This window comes from Pogona vitticeps, chromosome 3 (genome assembly GCF_051106095.1).
Source record: "Pogona vitticeps strain Pit_001003342236 chromosome 3, PviZW2.1, whole genome shotgun sequence".
NCBI lineage: Eukaryota > Metazoa > Chordata > Lepidosauria > Squamata > Agamidae > Pogona > Pogona vitticeps.
In genome coordinates this window covers 198,328,073-198,346,500 of record NC_135785.1, presented here as the reverse complement: position 1 = coordinate 198,346,500, position 18,428 = coordinate 198,328,073, and the positions used below count along the sequence as shown (strand labels likewise).

General features: G+C 40.9%; 1 pseudogene across 1 annotated transcript; it reads right to left on the bottom strand.

Moving 5' to 3' along the window:
• Positions 1–4,419: 4,419 nt before the first annotated feature.
• LOC144588128 (leucine-rich repeat and coiled-coil domain-containing protein 1 pseudogene) lies at positions 4,420–11,234 on the bottom strand (annotated as a pseudogene). Its single transcript, XR_013543470.1, has 3 exons — positions 10,011–11,234; positions 6,333–6,534; positions 4,420–4,423 (listed from the first exon to the last, which is right to left on the bottom strand). The product of XR_013543470.1 is annotated as a leucine-rich repeat and coiled-coil domain-containing protein 1 pseudogene (transcript).
• Between the last annotated feature and the right edge of the window lie 7,194 nt (positions 11,235–18,428).

Below are 18,428 nucleotides of genomic sequence, written 5' to 3'. Positions count from 1 at the left end.
TAAAATATAGTATGTTCAATAAAACTGAATACATGGGGTTTATTTTCCATAAATATGTGCAAATATTAGTTTCATACTGATTCTCAGTGAGGTGTCATGGATAGAGTGACTCTGGAGAACGGGTTTGAATCCCTGCTCAGCCATGGAAATTCACTGGGGAAGTGGAACTGGTAAAACCACTCCTTAAATGTCTCACTTACCTTAAAAGCCCTGCTAGGGTCGCTATAAAGTCAGTTCCAATTTGCCAACATAGAAAACACACACACACACACACACACACACACACACACACACACACACACACACACACACACACACACACACACACACACACACACACACACACACACACACACACACACACACACACAGTTTCAATAGAGATCATTTTTCTAAAAAAAAAAACAAAATGAAATACCCTTTTAATTAACAAGGAATTGAGGGATAGAAAATCTTCTTAAATGCTTTCCCCCACAGAAAGTCAGTGTGGCTATAACTTTAACAAGTAGTCTAGCTAATCTGGAGAACAGCAGAAGGTGTCCCCGTGGCTTGGTTGTGAGCCACCCATCTGCGTAAAAACCTAGCCTAATTGTGCTATATCAGTTCTCTTAAATCCAAACAAGGGCTGTAATTCCTTTTTTTGTTGTTGTTGTTATTTGGCATGGAACACTTTAAAGGATGTTCTTACTTTCTCTATAGTTTAGCATATTTGTTTAAAGGAGTGAGCATTTCAGAGGGGTCCTGTCCCATTCTCAGATCTGTCCATGGGCAACTTTATCCTTCAAAAAGAGCTACAGAGTGTGAGCACATCAGGAGTGGTAGTCTTGCTGCATAAGCATTCCCTATTAGCATAGTTCCTGCAGTTCTAAGCTCCTGTCCTCTGCACCAATATATAAATAAATATCTCTGTATGGGATTGGAAGAGAAGAGGAAAAACTGGGAGTTAGAGCAGACCTCTCTGACCATGTGGAGGGGAGGGAGTCAAAGAGCACCAAGATGAATTAGACAGTGGGTGGATGTAAAGCTCATTCTCTTCACTATCAGCCTCATTAGCTGCTTTTCAAAAGGATGTGGAATATGTCCTTCTACCAATCCCATTGTATAGGCTAGAGCAGAGAACCAGGCTGAAAATAAACCCAAATTACTTTGTCTCAGTGGTAGCAGAAGCATAAACATCTTGCAGAACTCACTAGGTTAAGCAAATACTGCAATTTTTACAATTGTCTTATCATAATGGAAAGCCAGCGTTGTCATTTATTGTAGCTCATTTGTGTTTAATTCCACTTTTTGTAAAGATCTTTTCAGTGTACCAGTGCAGCTGTTTTTATTATTGTGCTTTCAATTCTTGTGGAATATAAGGAGTTAACTATGTGTTATATGCAAACAGGTAGCAGAGCTCTGATGTCATACATTTAAAAAAGAGTTTTAAGTGGGAATGATTTTGAGCTTATAAGTGGAGGGCAGGAGAAAAAGTTAAGCACTCTCTCCAGTACTTCACTCAAAATCACCCCTTTCCAAAGCTATTTGTCTTCTTTAAATTGTGCAACATTGAAGATCTGTACAGTATTTGCACATAACTATTAGTTAGCCTCTCAGCAGGACCAAAACTCATGTAAACTGAAGCAGCTTCTGAACTTAAATTCAGCTTTTATGTACCTATAATTCTTTCTGATATCCTTGCACATTATGACCTTTAGAAAAATAAATAGGAATTGTCAATTGTGAAATCTCACTCACTCTTGCTTTTAACATGCTTTTAAAATAAACACAGACTGACTAAATTTTGGATGTTTTATTTAACAAATTGCATTCAAAATGCAAGAAATCTGTAATCAGTGCAATACTTTAAAAAGATTTTAGAGGACCAAGATTTCTAGCTAAAGATACTGCCTTGTTTAAAGTAATCTTCTACGTATCTTGATTGGATGGTGTTGACTCATTGTCTGTCTGGTACTGTTGCAGTGATTGTACAAGTCTCTTGATTTACAGTATGTGGCAAGAAAGATTGTAATAAAATCTCTATGTTTAATAACACTCTGCGTAACTATTGTTAGGTTTTATTTTGTTGAGCTATTTCAGAATTAAACAAAACAAGCAAATTTAAATGTTGGATCAGTTGGCTTTTTCTTAAGACTTTGTAATTACTTGAGCACTTGTTGGTTGAAGGGTAGAGCCTATGCATCAAATATCTGAAGGTCATGAAGGAAGTATTCAGTAAATGTTCATGCAAAGGACCAAAACTATTGTGCAGTAAATACTTTCACTTCAAAGTCACTTGGTCATCTTCATGATATGATAAGGAGGATTTAAATACAATCAAAAAGCTAGCCTGTTGTCACCACAAGGGGAATACTTCATTCCACAATGGTGAAATGAGACACACAGCCCTACTCTATGTAGGTCATGGAATGTGAATGTCAGCCTTCTATCCTTCCGAGGTCGGTAAAATGAGTACCCAGCTTGCTGGGGGGGCAATGTGTAGCCTGTATAATTAAATTGTAAACCGCCCGGAGAGTGCTTGTAGCACTATGGGGCGGTATATAAGTCCAAAAAAAAAATGTGTGTGGAATTATTATTGGTGTTTATGTCAAGATTAATAACTTATACAGGAATGTTAATAAGCTGGTGTGGTGTTGAAGTTTACTGGCAAATCTGAGATAAGACTTCAATGTTTGTGAGATACCTAGGCAAAGCTATTACTTCTTCTTGTACTTGGGGGGAGTAACTAATTTTGCAGTTGGAATACAGTTTGGGGTCTCTGTAAAATCCTTGCCCTGACAGACTACAGCTGGACCTATAATGGATCTAACTTTGTTTCTAGGTGAAATGACTTCTACACTCCTATGTTCAGTAGTAGAATACATGCTGGACATTATAGATTTTCTGGTATAAATAATTTATTCTCTTCTCTTCACACCCATAAACGGAAAACTAACAACTTCCAAGGAGGTCAAAGTGATGGAGATAAAACAAACTGATAGCTGTCCTTTTCTTCTCTGTTGTGCTATGCCACGTTCCTCTTGGCCGACATACTAGCTGCTGCTCCATAAGTGAGGGCCTACATATTTTTCTTTTTTTCCAAAGAGAACCTAGTTGTATTCAGAGCTTGAGTAAACTACTTTGTTGGACTACAACTCCCAGAATCCTCTAGCCAGTCCAGCCAGTAATCATGCTAGCCAGAGGGTTCTGGAGCTGTAGTAAAAAAGGGGAAAAAAAAAAAGACTTTCCCAAGGTCTTGTTATATTTTGTTCCCTAGCTTATTGTCTCTTTTCATCACAGAGTTTGTTATAAGACATGCTGACTTTGAATGTTTATAGAACAAAGGTTGTAGTCAAAGAACATTTTGTCTTTTTCTGAAAGAAGCATATTTCTGAGTTAGATGCTGATCTCTCACTAAACAGACTGTGCAGGCAATTGATCAGTGATCTGAGAGCGACAGAATTCCAGACTAGAGAACGGCAGTTCTCCTGTTAAGACTTCTCTATATACGGATGTATTTGTGCCTCAGTACCTTCTCAGATGTTTAAGAAAAGCAAAATCAAGTCCTCTAATTAAAACATTTAAAAAGGTTGAAGATATTGCCTGCGGAAGGATTGGTAAAATACGAAAGAAAGAAGAAACATTAAGTTCAAAGGAAGCTGCCTGGAATGTTGAAAAATCTTCACTTCTTAGCTTCTTCTGATCAGCCCACTCTTTTTGTGCAGTTTTCTGCTCCTAGGCCACATGATACCACCCCAAAATGGCCAGTGTGCATATGCAATAGGTATCTGATGGCCCAAACATGTTGGTCCCAGGCAAGTCCTTTTCTCATCAAGGATGTATCATTAAATTGGAGACTTTTGTTAAAAGCCATATTTTGGGTGCAAAAATTGTTATTTAAAAAAACATGTAATAAAAGAAGCACACAGACAGTTTTGCTAACCATTTAAAGATAGTGCCATTATGTTAATAAGTAGAAATTATATGTATTATTTGTTACCTATTCATTACATTGCTATTTGGAATAATAATTATGTCTACAAGAATGTGGCATGTGTACTCTATGTATTTGTTCTGAAGTTTTAGCTACACAGTTGAATTTGAGGGCCAGTGATGCAGGGAAGTAAAAGCATATATTTTTATAAACAGCCATATGATTTTGGGTCACAGGAGTGTCCCATCAGCCTCTTTCAGGCATGTGAGGCTGGAAGACTGGACAGAAAAAGGTGGCTGTACAAATAAAAAAGATAATTCAATCAGTCCCAGTGGCCCTATGTGAATTTAATTAATGAATAAAGATGCCTTTGAAATATATTTTTAGCTGTAAATATCAAATGGAGAAATACTTGCGAGCAAACTTTACATGTATTTGACATTTGTGTAGTGCTTTGTAATGAGAAAACAACCTGTTACATGTTTATACCTCTTATTAATTGTTATTCACCTATAGGGACAAAAATAGATAAATGTTTTTTTATGCCAGGGTGAAGGGAAGCCCTCTGTGATGTGTAACTGGGCATAGTGTGAGTGATCACAGTACTCGTAAAATTGTTCTTTGTATAATTTTTGTTTTGGCACATGTGACTTTTATTCATTTTGTAGTAAAGTTTACATGCTAAAATATATGTGAAGATTATAATAAAGTTAATGAACTACGTAAGGAAATGCCAAGAACTAATTCCTGTTGAACCAGGAACTATGGTTTGTGGATTTATTATCTAAAGAAAAATTTATTGAGCTGCCCCACATATTGTATTCTGATAAAGGCGGATATGGTAAGGAATGCAGTGTTACTCTTCTGTGTCCTCTGCATTGCTCCCTGTACTCTGAAGGCTCTTTTAGAAACAGTGAAAATGGTGGAGGCATCTCACTGCTTATGGTTTCTACTCCCCTTCTTGGACTTCTTGTAACTCAGATCAGTGCAGTCATGGAAAAGTAGTATGAAGAAGGAAAAACCCACAATGGTTTCTCTGTCAAGGTATGATGAAAATGAGACAGCAGAGAGTAACAACATAGTAGGGAGTTACATTTTCTTCCTCCTCCTCAAGAGAGTCCATATTCTCCATGGATTCAATTTAGTATTCCTTTATTCAATTACCATTTAAAAAATGTTCATTCTGATTTTTTCTAGAATTCCGCCATACTGAAAAGGTTTTCCTGCACTGAGAAACAAGAGCCATTTATCACTCATCTAAACACTTTACTGTGAGTGCAGAGCCTACATGTGGGAGACATTGCCATCAGGCAGGAGCAGCACCCAAATGAAAGCCTGTTTTCCACTCCTTTGGTTAGGCAGGCAGCTTACTGGACCATTATTGGAAGTGGGAGGCCCACAGCTCTCTCTCTCTCTCTCTCTCTCTCTCTCTCTCTCTCTCGCTCTCTCTCTCTCTCTCTCTCTCTCACACACACACACACACACACACACACACACACACACACACACACACACACACACACACACACACACACACACACACACACACACACACACACACACACACACACACACACTATCTTTAACTAATTGCTTAGAGGAGAGTATGCCTGGGGGAGGTGGGGCCTCTCTTATGGTCTGTATTGTCATTGTAGCACCTGCACGAAGAGCAACAGCTGTGTATTCTAAAGCAAGTGAACCACATGCAGATGCTGAACCCACAGCAGATTTGGTCCAATGCCTTTGTAGTTTCAATTTCATGTTATTAAATAAAAATACAAGCTTTGACTTCTGTGCCATTATTGATTATTGCAGTGTCTCTTTACAGTTTTAAAATATAAAGTAGTATTAATTTTCATAACTTGAGTGAACCATCTTGTAAAAAGAGAGAGAAAGTCTCCATAGTTTTTTCCCCCTGGTTAAGGTGCTTCTGCCTGCTAGAAAAAACAGCACATTGAAAAAGTGTGTTTTTATGACCTGGCTTCCAAAGGAAATTATTTCTGTATCTGCCCAATTCTGCAGACAGGAAATGAACAGCGTTTTTGTTGTACATTGTTCATCATCCTTTATCCTTGGGGAAATGTGATGCATAGTTACTCATCAACTTCGTAATCTGATTTTGCAACATGCTTACCTGTCTATCTAAACTCTAGTATTGTTGAAAAATATGATGTCATTATTTAGTGTTTTGATCCAAACGAGACCTGTGTTTGACTAATTTGAGGCAAGCCATCCATGTAATAATACATCACAAAAGTGTGGCTGATGGCTTACAGTCAAATGTCAACTAGGAATGCCTGATTCATCTTTCTGCAATTTAAGTAGCAAACACTGGAGTGGAGAGATAGGAAGAGAATATAAACATTGTTTATCTTTGTTTTTTTTTAAACTCTAAGATAAGGTGCAGCCAACACCTTACCTTTGAGACAAAGTGTTGGCTGCATATTTGACTAAGTGCATGAGAAGTAGTCTGGGGTAATCCACAATATTGAGAATGCTGAAGTTTTCACTAAAGAAGTTTAGAAAGCCAGTGGTTGTCCCTTGGTTATAAATGTTGGTGTTATCAGTCTCAGTAGTCGATCGTCGTTCTTGCCCTTTCCATTTCCGAATTGTAGGAGAAACTACTTGCACAAGAGACACAACGATATGCAGATTCCCTTGGCCAGATGATCTACTGTGCCGCTCCCTCTACATCTGGTCCCCTTCACATATTTTAGATTTCAACTCCTCCAGCCAGTTTGACCAATGATCAGAAATGCGGGAAGCTGTACTCTGAAACATTGAGAAGGTACCAGGTTGGGAAATACTGGTCTATATGAAGCCTACTGAAATTAATGAGCATCTACTGTTCATTTTTGTTTATCTAGCGTAGAGTAAGGTTTCATGGGATTTGCCTAGGATCTGCCAATCATTTTATGTTGTGTGTGTTTAGTCGTTTAGTTGTGTCCGACTCTTCGTGACCCCATGGACCAGAGCACGCCAGGCCCTCCTGTCTTCTACTGCCTCCCGGAGTTGTGTCAGGTTCATGTTGGTTGCTTCGATGACACTGTCCAGCCATCTCATCCTCGGTCGTCCCCTTCTCCTCTTGCCATCACACCTTCCTAACATCAAGGTTTTTTCCAAGGACTCTTTTCTTCTCATGAGATGGCCAAAGTACTGGAGCCTCAGCTTCAGGATCTGTCCTTCAAGTGAGCATTCAGGGTTGATTTCCTTTAGAACTGATAGGTTTGTTCTCCTTGCAGTCCAGGGGATTCTCAAGAGCCTCCTCCAGCACCACAATTCAAAGGCATCAATTCTTCGGCGGTCTGCTTTCTTTATGGTCCAGCTCTCACTTCCATACATCACGACAGGAAAAACCATAGCTTTGACTATTCGGACTTTTGTTGGCAAGGTGATGTCACTGCTTTTCAAGATGCTGTCAAGATTTGTCATCGCTTTCCTCCCAAGAAGAAGGCGCCTTTTAATTTCAGGGCTGCTGTCTCCATCTGCAGTGATCATGGAGCCCAGGAAGATAAAATTTGACACTGCCTCCATATCTTCCCCTTCTATTTCCCAGGAGGTGATGGGACCAGTGGCCATGATCTTAGTTTTTTTGATGTTGAGTTTCAGACCGTTTTTTGCACTCTCCTCTTTCACTCTCATTACAAGGTTCTTTAATTCCTCCTCACTTTCTGCCATCAGAGTGGTATCATCTGCATATCGGAGGTTGTTGATATTTCTTCCGGCAATCTTAATTCCGGCTTGGGTTTCTTCCAGTCCAGCCTTCCGCATGATGTATTCTGCATATAAGTTAAATAAGCTGGGGGACAATATACAGCCTTGCCGTACTCCTTTCCCAATTTTGAACCACTCAGTTGTTCCATGACCAGTTCTAACTGTTGCTTCCTGTCCCACATATAGGTTTCTCAGGAGACAGATAAAGTGGTCAGGCACTCCCATTTCTTTAAGAACTTGCCATAGTTTGCTGTGGTCCACACAGTCAAAGGCTTTCGCATAGTCAATGAAGCAGAAGTAGATATTTTTCTGGAACTCTCTGGCTTTCTCCATAATCCAGCGCAGGTTAGCAATTTGGTCTCGAGTTCCTCTGCCTCTTCGGAATCCAGCTTGTACTTCTGGGAGTTCTCGGTCCACATACTGCTGAAGCCTACCTTGCAGGATTTTGAGCATAACCTTGCTAGCGTGCGAAATGAGTGCAATTGTACGGTAGTTGGAGCATTCTTTGGCACTGCCTTTCTTTGGGATTGGGATGTAGACTGATCTTTTCCAATCCTCTGGCCACTGTTGAGTTTTCCAAACTTGCTGGCATATTGAATGTAGCACCTTAACAGCATCATCTTTCAAGATTTTAAATAGTTCAACCTGAATGCCATCACCTCCACTGGCCTTGTTGTTAGCCAGGCTTTCTAAGGCCCACTTGACTTCGCTCTCCAGGATGTCTGGCTCAAGGTCAGCAACTACATTGTCTGGGTTGTCCGGGATATTCAAATCTTTCTGATATAATTCCTCTGTGTATTCTTGCCACCTCTTCTTGACGTCTTCTGCTTCTGTTAGGTCCCTCCCATTTTTGTCTTTTATCATGTTCATCTTTGCGCAAAATGTTCCTCTAATATGTCCAATTTTCCTGAACAGATCTCTGGTCTTTCCTTTTCTGTTATCTTCCTCTATTTCTTTGCATTGTTCATTTAAGAAGGCCCTCTTGTCTCTCCTTGCTATTCTTTGGAAGTCTGAATTCAAGTTTCTGTAACTTTCCCTATCTCCCTTGCATTTTGCTTCCCTTCTCCTCTCTGCTATTTCTAAGGCCTCGTTGGACAGCCACTTTGCTTTCTTGCATTTCCTTTTCTTTGGGATGGTTTTTGTTGCTGCCTCCTGGACAATGTTACGAGCCTCTATCCAAAGTTCTTCAGGCACTCTGTCCACCAAATCTAGTTCCTTAAATCTGTTCTTTACTTCCACTGTGTATTCATAAGGGATTTGGTTTAGATTATACCTGAGTGGCCCAGTGGTTTTTCCTAATCTCTTCAGTCTAAGCTTGAATTTTGCTATGAGAAGCTGATGATCAGAACTGCAGTCAGCTCCAGGTCTTGTTTTTGCTGACTGTATAGAGCTTCTCCATCTTTGGCTGCAGAGAATATAATCAATCTGATTTCGATATTGCCCATCTGGTGATTTCCATGTATAGAGTCGCCTCTTGTGTTGTTGGAAAAGAGTGTTTGTGATGACCAGCTTATTCTCTTGACAAAACTCTATTAGCCTTTGTCCTGCTTCGTTCTGAACTCCAAGGCCAAACTTCCCTGTTGTTCCTTTTATCTCTTGGCTCCCTACTTTAGCATTCCAGTCCCCTAGAATGAGAAGAACATCTTTCTTTGGTGTCAGTTCTAGAAGGTGTTGTAAATCTTCATAGAATTGTTCAATTTCAGTCTCCTCAGCAATGCTGGTTGGTGCATAAACTTGGATTATTGTCATGTTGAATGGTCTGCCTTGGATTCGTATTGACATCATTCTATCATTTTTGAGATTGTATCCCATTACAGCTTTTCCCACTCTTTTGTTGACTATGAGGGCTACTCCATTCCTTCTACGGGATTCTTGCCCACAATAGTAGATATGATAATCATCTGAGCTGAATTCGCCCATTCCTGTCCATTTTAGTTCACTGATGCCCAGGATGTCGATGTTTATTCTTGCCATCTCCTGTTTGACCACCTCCAGCTTCCCAATGTTCGTAGATCTTACATTCCAGGTTCCTATGCAGTATTTTTCTTTGCAGCATTGGATTTTCCTTTCACTTCCAGGCACGTCCACAGCTGAGCGTCCTTTCGGCTTTGGCCCAACCACTTCATTAGCTCTGGAGCTACTTGTACTTGTCTTCCGCTCTTCCTCAGTAGCATGTTGGACGCCTTCCGACCTGAGGGGCCCATCTTCCAGCGTCATATCTTTTAGCCTTTTGTTTCTGATCATGGGGCGTTCTTGGCAAAGATACTGGAGTGGCATTGCCATTTCCTACTCCAGGTGGATTGCGTTTAGTCGGAACTCTCCACTATGTCCTGTCCGTCTTGGGTGTCCCTGCACGGCATAGCCCATAGTTTCTCTGAGTTACTCAAGCCCCTCTGAGCCTGAAGACTTTTATCTCTTTCTTCAATCAGTTGCTTCTCTTTGACATCAAAATTTTCTTTCATTTGTTTCACCTGCACTTCCAGCTTGGTCAACAATCCCCCTTTATCTTGCCACTTCTTATTCAGTGCACTGTAAGACTTCTTGACAGCTTCAAGCTCTGCATTTTTCTCTTGAAACTGTTGTTTGAGTTCCTCTTTTCTCTCATTTTGCCTTCCTAAATTTTCCATCAGGTCATCTAGCTGTGCCTCTTTTTCCTCTAGCTGAACTTGAAGTCTCTTTTGGATTTCAGAACTTTCTTCGCGATGCCTTCTTATTTGCTCATCTCGTTCCTGTAAGGATTCTTTTAACTTTCTGATTGTTTCTGTTTGATCCTCTACTATCTTAGACTTGATCTTCAGTGCATCACTGCTGCGCTCATTTTGTTTTTTCATAGCTTCATTCTCACTGGTAAGAACTTCTATTCTGCCTTCCAATTTTCCTCGATCTTGAGCAAGAGAAGCTCCCTGTTGTGCTAGCTCCTGGCTCCACAGTTTCCTTTCTGCTCTTAATCCATCAATTAGAGACTCTTGGGCTGTCATCTGTAAAATAAGTTTTGATTTTTCTTGCTTAAGAAGCTCAAGTTGAATGGTCTTCTCTTTATCATCCTCCACCATATTTTCAAGCATTCGGATTTGACTTTTCAAATTGTAAGTTGTTTCTTGCTTTGTTTTAACTAATTCTGTGATCTTAGCTTTTTGTTCTTTCACCATAGATGTCAGCTCTTGGATCAGAGTAGCTGACTGCTTTTCTTTTTGCTGGGACTGAACAAGAACACGCTTATGTTCAATTAGCTCTGCTGAAACCTCATCAAAACCTTCTTTAACCTCTGTGAATCTTTTGGCTTCTATAGTTAAAGCAATACGAAACTCATCTTCTAGGTCCTTGTAACTTTGATTCAACTGTTCAATTTTCTCCTTCAGTTCTTTAATATGGTTCTCCTGCCTCTGTTGCTCCCTAGCAACTTCTTTTGACAGAGCTTCTTGGAATTCTGAGCCATTTAACGTAACACGAGTTTCGAGTTCTTTTCTGTGTTCTCGATCTCTCAGTGTAAGAAGTTCATGGACTTGTTCCATCTTCTGTTTCTGCTGCCGAAGAGATATTCGAAGTAACTGCACTTCCCTCTCAGCAGCTGAAGCTTTAAGTTCTGCAGCCTGAATCTGTTTCATCTCCGAGGAACATAAAAATCAAAATACATTTTTTTCTTTTATGGAAATCTTAGCCATTTCTTACTATGATTAAATGCAAATGTTTTCATTGTTTAAAATTCAAATGCTGCCTCTTCCATTAAACTATATTTTCTTCCCAAACATATGAGTTGGTCTTTCTTGCTAAAGTGACTTTGTAAAAGATTCCTTAAATTTGGAGCTTGTCCACAACAGGGAACTGCAAGATGGTTCAGTGGTTTAGGTCTCTGGCTATGAAGCCAGAGGTTGGGAGTTTGATTCCCTACCTTGCCTCCTTGACAAAGAGCTAGACTTGATGATTCATAGGGTCCCTTCCAGCTCTGCAGTTCTAAGATAAGTGTGAAGAGTGTTGTCATAACTTCAGTTTAGTAAGGACCTGTCCACATTTTGGGTGTGGGGTGGATCATGCTACAAAGGATCTGTTGAGGTCGGGGTGGGTGGGTGGAGAGGCAATGTGCCATTTGGCATGATCCTTCTGTCCAAGCATCAAACAACCTCTTGCAGCCCAATCAGCTGTTCATTGAACACTTCCCCTGATAATCTGTGGAGGGGAAGTGAAATTATTTTTTATGTTACTCCCTCTGTCTGTGCTATTCCATTTTCTCCTCCCTCCCTGCTTCCCTTCCCTCATTCTTCCACCGCTTTCTCTATCCTCCCTTGGAATCTGCAACGTCAATGGCAGAGGTTGCTGGAGGTGGCTGTCCCCCATCTAAACTACTGAATTGCCAAAAAGAATTCATGCCCTACCACTGGGCCAGAAAGGTGCATGACCATTCTTAAAGGGAAAATATTGGTTGTTCTAAGTGGAAACACTTGTGAACAAGGTATTTTTCCCCAAACCAAAATCTGCCCTCAAAGATCCATATATCTATATGCCAGTGTGGACATGCCCTAAGTGAAGGATTATCGTAGCTGAATGTATCCATGTTTGCCTGGAGGCATGCCTGGATAAAACACCGTTATATATAAAATTCATGACTGCCCATAAACTGAGTTTGACACTGCCACTGCAGGCATGCCATGAGATTTTTCAAAGCTGTTTGAATTGAAGGTCACGTAAGTGGCAACCATTTGAGGATGTCCAAAGTAGATACAGGAAACATTTCCCACATCCTAGGCAACTTTAGAATGCATTGACTGAAGGAGGGTCTCCATCAAGGTGTGAGATGCTCTTTAATGTGGCCAGAACTGGTGAGAATTCATCAAAGGCACACTTCAGTGGTGTGGTTTTCAAGAGAAATTACTGAACCCACATTTACAAACTCACTCTGAGACTAAGTGTGAAATGTTTTTATTTGGATCGTGGATACTATGAGACACAACAATGGGAAAGAAAACAATGGAAAGCTGCAGGGGAATTTGCCATGGAGCTCACAGAATAGCAGATAATTTCAAAAATATTAGTGATAGAATTTGCATTGTAAAAATTTATTTCAATTGACTAAAAGTCTCCCACCACCATCATGCCACTGTGTAAACATTCTGCCTTAATCGTAGTCTTGGCTTGAGTGGCTTCAAAAAGATTGTTTAAAAATCTGGGGGTAAAGTGCATGAAACATAGTGATCAGACTAGAGAGAATAAGATAAATTGTGTTGAGCTTGCTTTTGTTCCTAGAAATGCAATCTTCCCTGTTAGAAGAGTTTCCCTCCAAGCAAATACATCCATTGCAAAATATAATAAGCCATGCTTTTATATAACGAGGTCAGGCAGGTTTATTGTCTCTGAGACAATGAGAAAATCTACAGCAAAAAAATTAAATTCATTTGCAGTTCAGTGGAGTTTAACAAGTAATTAGGATGCCTCATCTACAGTAAAATACATGATTACACTGAAGTTCTAAGAGGATGGGACTTAGTCTCTAAAAAGGAGAGGGAAGGGATGTCCATCATTGCCTGTGATTGGGATTGCGAGGTCTTGGGACATGACCTGGAGCCTCAGTGAATTGCTCTGCTTCTCTGGATCTCCAGGGAGGGAGATGCTTTTCAGGATGAGCAGCGCTGGTGCAAGATACAGTTTTATTTTTGTGTATGAGGCAGGTTTTGAAGCCTGGGCACCCCTCTTCATCCATGCCCAGGTGGCATGAGGGTTCCTTGGCTTATCTTGAAGGTATTTGTGCTTGTGTTGCAACAAAAGACACTGTGGACCCTAGTTCTTGCATCTACTGTCTATCATTTCAGTCCCCCCCCCCCTTCCTTCTAGCTTTTTGATGCACTTTGGTTGATTCTACTGTGTCATCTGGAGCAAGGCAGAGGATGGAGCATCAGCACTGCAGGTTATGAGCTACATTGTTGTTTGAGTCTGAAAGCAGCAGTGCAAAGCCTGGAAGAAACATACCATCTTCCAGCTGTTGCCTGCCCCACTTCTGTGTCATTAGGGCCTGGGCCTATGACATTATGAAGGGCTATCCCCCCAGTCTCAAATTTTAGACCTGAAATCCTTGGAAATGGAATGCTGCTGATATGGAAACCCTATCTGCAATATTCTAGGATGGGAGACAAGCTTTAAATAGGAAGAATAGTGAGAAAACAGTCTGAGAAAGTAATGCCAGAAAAAGTAAGGGTAGAATATGACAGATATTATCTCTTCGGGGATATTTAATTTCTCAGTTTGCCCAAATATGGAAAGAGGATCTTCAGCCATCAGGAGGCAGGAGCCTGCAAGAAGAGGAGTGCAAAAATTTGAGATACGTCTGTCACAGAAGAAAGGGTGAGAGAGGAAAGCAGCCCTCGTCAGAAAGAGGTGGTTGTCATGTAAAAGTTGACTGTGCTGTTGTGTGACCTGCTGTGTGAGGCCCTGGCTTACCCAACAGAGAGATATAGGGGGGGAAAAATAGAAAGTAGAAAGGACTGTCCCCATCCCAACCTCTAGAATTCCTGAGGAGTACAGCAGCAAAGCAAACCGTATACCGTGTTTGACAAGGATGGGCAATGTATGGTCTCTGTATGGGCCTTATCTAGCCAAGGACAGTTTGGTAGACCTCAGACCTCCCAGAAGGCACCCAATGGCTCCCAGCACTGAGAATAAGGTGAACAAAAATGTGTTTTTCTACTCCTGAATGACTCAAAAAGCAGCACCTGATGTTTTAAAAGTAGTTATAATAATTTTTTAAAAAGTGAAAGGAAACAAACAAATGGAAGAGGATACTTTAAATCAGGCGCCTCGTGGCGCAGTGGTTAAACCGCTGTATTGCAGCTAAAACTGTTCACGACCTGGGGTTCAAATCCCAGGTAGCCGGCTCAAGGTTGACTCAGCCTTCTATTCTTCCGAGGTCAGTAAAATGAGTACCCAGCTCGCTGGGGGGGGGGCAATGTGTAGCCTGCATAATTAAATTGTAAACCACCCAGAGTGTGCTTGAAGCGCTATGGGGCGGTATATAAGCAGCACGCTTTGCTTTTTGCTTTTGATGTTATATCAATAATTATGTCACCTACATAGGAATCTATCTGGTCATTAGCTGAACAAGGAAGGGTTTAACCACTGCTGCCTCATGGCACAGTGGTTAAACTGCAGTACTGCAGTTAAGAGTCTGTTCACAACTTGAGTTCGATCTGGATGGGCTCCGATAGCCAGCCTAAGGTAGATTCAACCTTCCATCCGTACAAGGTCAGTAAACTGAGTACCCAGCTCATGGGGTGGGGGGATGTATAGCCTGCATAATTAAATATTTAATTTAAAATTTTAAATGTAATTTAAAAATTAAATAGCCTGCAAACTACCCAGAGAGTGGTTTAAGTTTTGCTTTGCTTTACATCCACACCAAATCAGAAATTGTGGAAGCAAGGAAGCAAGCTGGTTGCATATGCATCTTCCTTCCGGCGGCCATTCAGTAATTGGTTGTCGTCCATTCGGGAGACTTCCTGAGTTACGGAAGCAAATGGCTTTATTTTGGGAAAATGCTGCTAAGAATCTGACTATTGAATATGAGTGCCATGATTTCACATGGCCCCTGAGCTCATGCTACGTGCCCCTCAGCTGCCACCGGTTGATTTCATCAACAATACCTATTATTAATGATAGATGTCCAGGCCATATGTCATTTTAAAAGAACCAAATAGAAATTGTTTATTGATACAGGTGTTGACAGAACAAGCAATGTTGTTAACTCTTAAACAAACATTTTTCTTTATCCACCCTCAACTGCCATTCTCCCGCCCAAACTCCACCAAACTCTCTCACTAACACTCTAATTCTCAAACCCTATCTGAGTCCCTTTTATGCTGCAGATCTCAAAGTCTTGCAGGATCAGCGTCCATCCTGCAAGTTTGCTGTTACTGGAATTCACAGTTCGTAGACACACCAAAGGGGAATGGTCGGTGCAGAGGACAAATTTCCTTCACCAAATGTAGGGCTTCAGCTTTGGCAACATCCATACGATAGATAGGCACATCTTTCAATGGCAGACAATGTCTCTCACCAGGTTGGAGCCTCCTGCTGATAATAGTTACTGGGTGTAGACTCCCGCTGTCATCCACTTGGCACAGCATGGCTCTCAGTCCCACCTTCAACGCATCCATGCAGATGATGAATTCCCAGTCTAGGTTCGGTGCAACAAGGACAGGTCCTGAAGTCCATGCTCTCTTCTGACAATCGACAGTCACCTGGCACGCTGATGTCCACTGGATGTCCTTGGCTCACCTTTTCTGGGTGAAGCCTGTTTTCTTTTAAACTTGTGGCTTCACTTTCTCAACTGGGTAGGCATTTTCTTCCACTCCTCCGGAACAGCTATGAATGTGTTCTTCCTTGAAATCTTATTGCTTTTGCCTTTACCCTCACCAATAAAGTCACCCACAGGTACTTTAGTCACAAAGCTCTTCATATGTGGTTGACCACTATCATGGGAGCACCTCAGGATTCATAGGCAAGTTTCGTTGCTGAGTCTCTTATACCTTCTGACTCCGCCCCTCCAGCACTCCCATTGGTCTATGCAAATGGCACATGAATATTCATGGCCTGGGCAAACACCACAATGAGCTTTCAAGTAGATAAGCAATTTGTGGTCTACTAAACAGATGTAATATTTTTAGAAAGACACCTCATATGGGGCAGTTGTTCTCTTTATAAAGCAAATAAAGCAGTGGGGAGATTCACCAGGAGACAAATCTTGTCACAGGTGGAGGGTGCATTTTTAAACAGGCAACTTTGTTAAACCTGATCCTTGTCAGGTGTCTTCTCACAAGCACAGTAACCTTTTTTCAGCAGAAATGAGCTTCATTTATAAACAGCTTCAGGATGAACACTGGAAATCAATGTTCTTCTAAACTGAACGATGTTTGATTATGGCCACAGCTGCTGTAATATTTATTGCTCTGTGAGGGCCTGTCACTACGGCCAGCAATGCATCTTCTACAGGCAAATATGCTGGTAGCATGTCATAATACGGTGAGGCTTCCTGTCCTCCTGCTTCCACAATGCCATGCTGAGGAAGCTGTGAACAAACAGAAATGCCAATTTGTTCTCACTAACTTAGAGAACGTGGCAGTAGAACTGCACCTTGAAGCAGCCTGTCCTGCCACCTGGGTCACTGCATTTATAACAGGATCAGTTTGAAGACAGTCAGTGCCATAGAGGCAAAGAGTAGCAAGGGCATATTTGGATTTATTAACTTCATAATTCAACAGTGCCCAGCCATAAACCAGAACTTGCACAACTCAATTAAGCAGAGGTGGCAACGTGGCTGGCAACCATAATGGTCTTTTAATAAAAATGCAAACAGTAGCAGTAGCAAAATATCTTACTAGGACTAATTAAAAGCCGAGAAGTGATGAACTCAGTGTTTGGGTTTCCTGTAACTTTATGTCAGGCTAAAATGTTACACAAAAAGAAGGAAGTGAGCAAGGTTTTCCTGCTCCAGAGTGTCATGAAAGCCCTTCTGCGACTTAAGAACATAAGAGCCCTGTTAGCTCAGACCAAATCCCCTTCTAAACTGACAAGCTGTACACATAATGGCCAATCAATTGCCTATGGGAAGGCAGAATATAAGGGGCTACTGTACCAGCAGCTGATCTACTCAAGCACACTGCTTCTGCTACTGATGGTGAAATACAGCCCTCCTGACTAGGAGCCATACCTTGTATGAAATAACAAGCTTTGATACTGAAATTTACAGTTTAAAATGTCCTCTGTGTGCTAGATCTCCAGTGATTCAGCTTCAAAGAATGACCCTAATATGAGGGAATACATAACTTCCTCTATCATGTGTCCTTTACTAATTTTCTTCCTACACTACACAGTCTCCAGCACAGGAACCCTTCCTACAAGCCCTTGATCACTAGGGCTACCCTTTTCTGTACCCTTTTCAGCTCTATGACCTTCTTTTTACGATATGGGGACTGGAGCTAGATGCAATATTCCAGATGTAATGGCACTATTTATATAAAGGCAATATGGTATTGGCTATTTCATAATACCTTTCCTAATATGCCCCACATGGATTTTGTTTTTTTAAAAAAGAAACCCAGCAACTATACACAAGGTCATCATTTCCACTGACCTCTCTCCACACCTCAGGCTCCCTTTTGCAATCAGTCACTGGCAGCTGAGGTGCTGTCAGTGTGCATGTAAATCTGGGATGATGATGGATGATGATTTGTCCTAGTATGCATCAACACCCACTTGTTTATACTGAATCATTTGATATTTTACTGCCCATTCCTTTAGTCTGAAAAGATTTTTTTAAAGCTATTCAAAATTCACTTTAAATTTTCATAATCTTAAATAATTTGCTATTTTTAGCAAAAGCAATTTGAGTTGCCTCTAAGAATATATACAGCATTTTGGCTGTCCTGTAGCAGAATGTGTGGCAACTATTTATTTATTTTTTCTTCTTATAATTTTCATGTAATTCAAAACCCATTATCACATGCATGGGTTGTGGTTTCAAAGAAAGGCTATGAAAGTATGTACATAATGCCTGTACTTCTTTGTTGGAAGAACTGGGCTGTGAGATCAACTCTAATGCAGCCTGCAACTTTCCTGACTTACATCTAAGAAACTGGCCTGGCAACATTAATCTGTAATGAACTTTTGAGGCTCTTTTCTTTGCACTAACAACAAGACATTGGTGCAAGCCTAAGGAAGTGGGCCCTGATCCATGAAAGCTAGCAGAGTCTCTGATTTCTTTATTGGTCTATAAAGGTACAACCTACTCTTGGATTTGCATTACGTAAACACCACATAG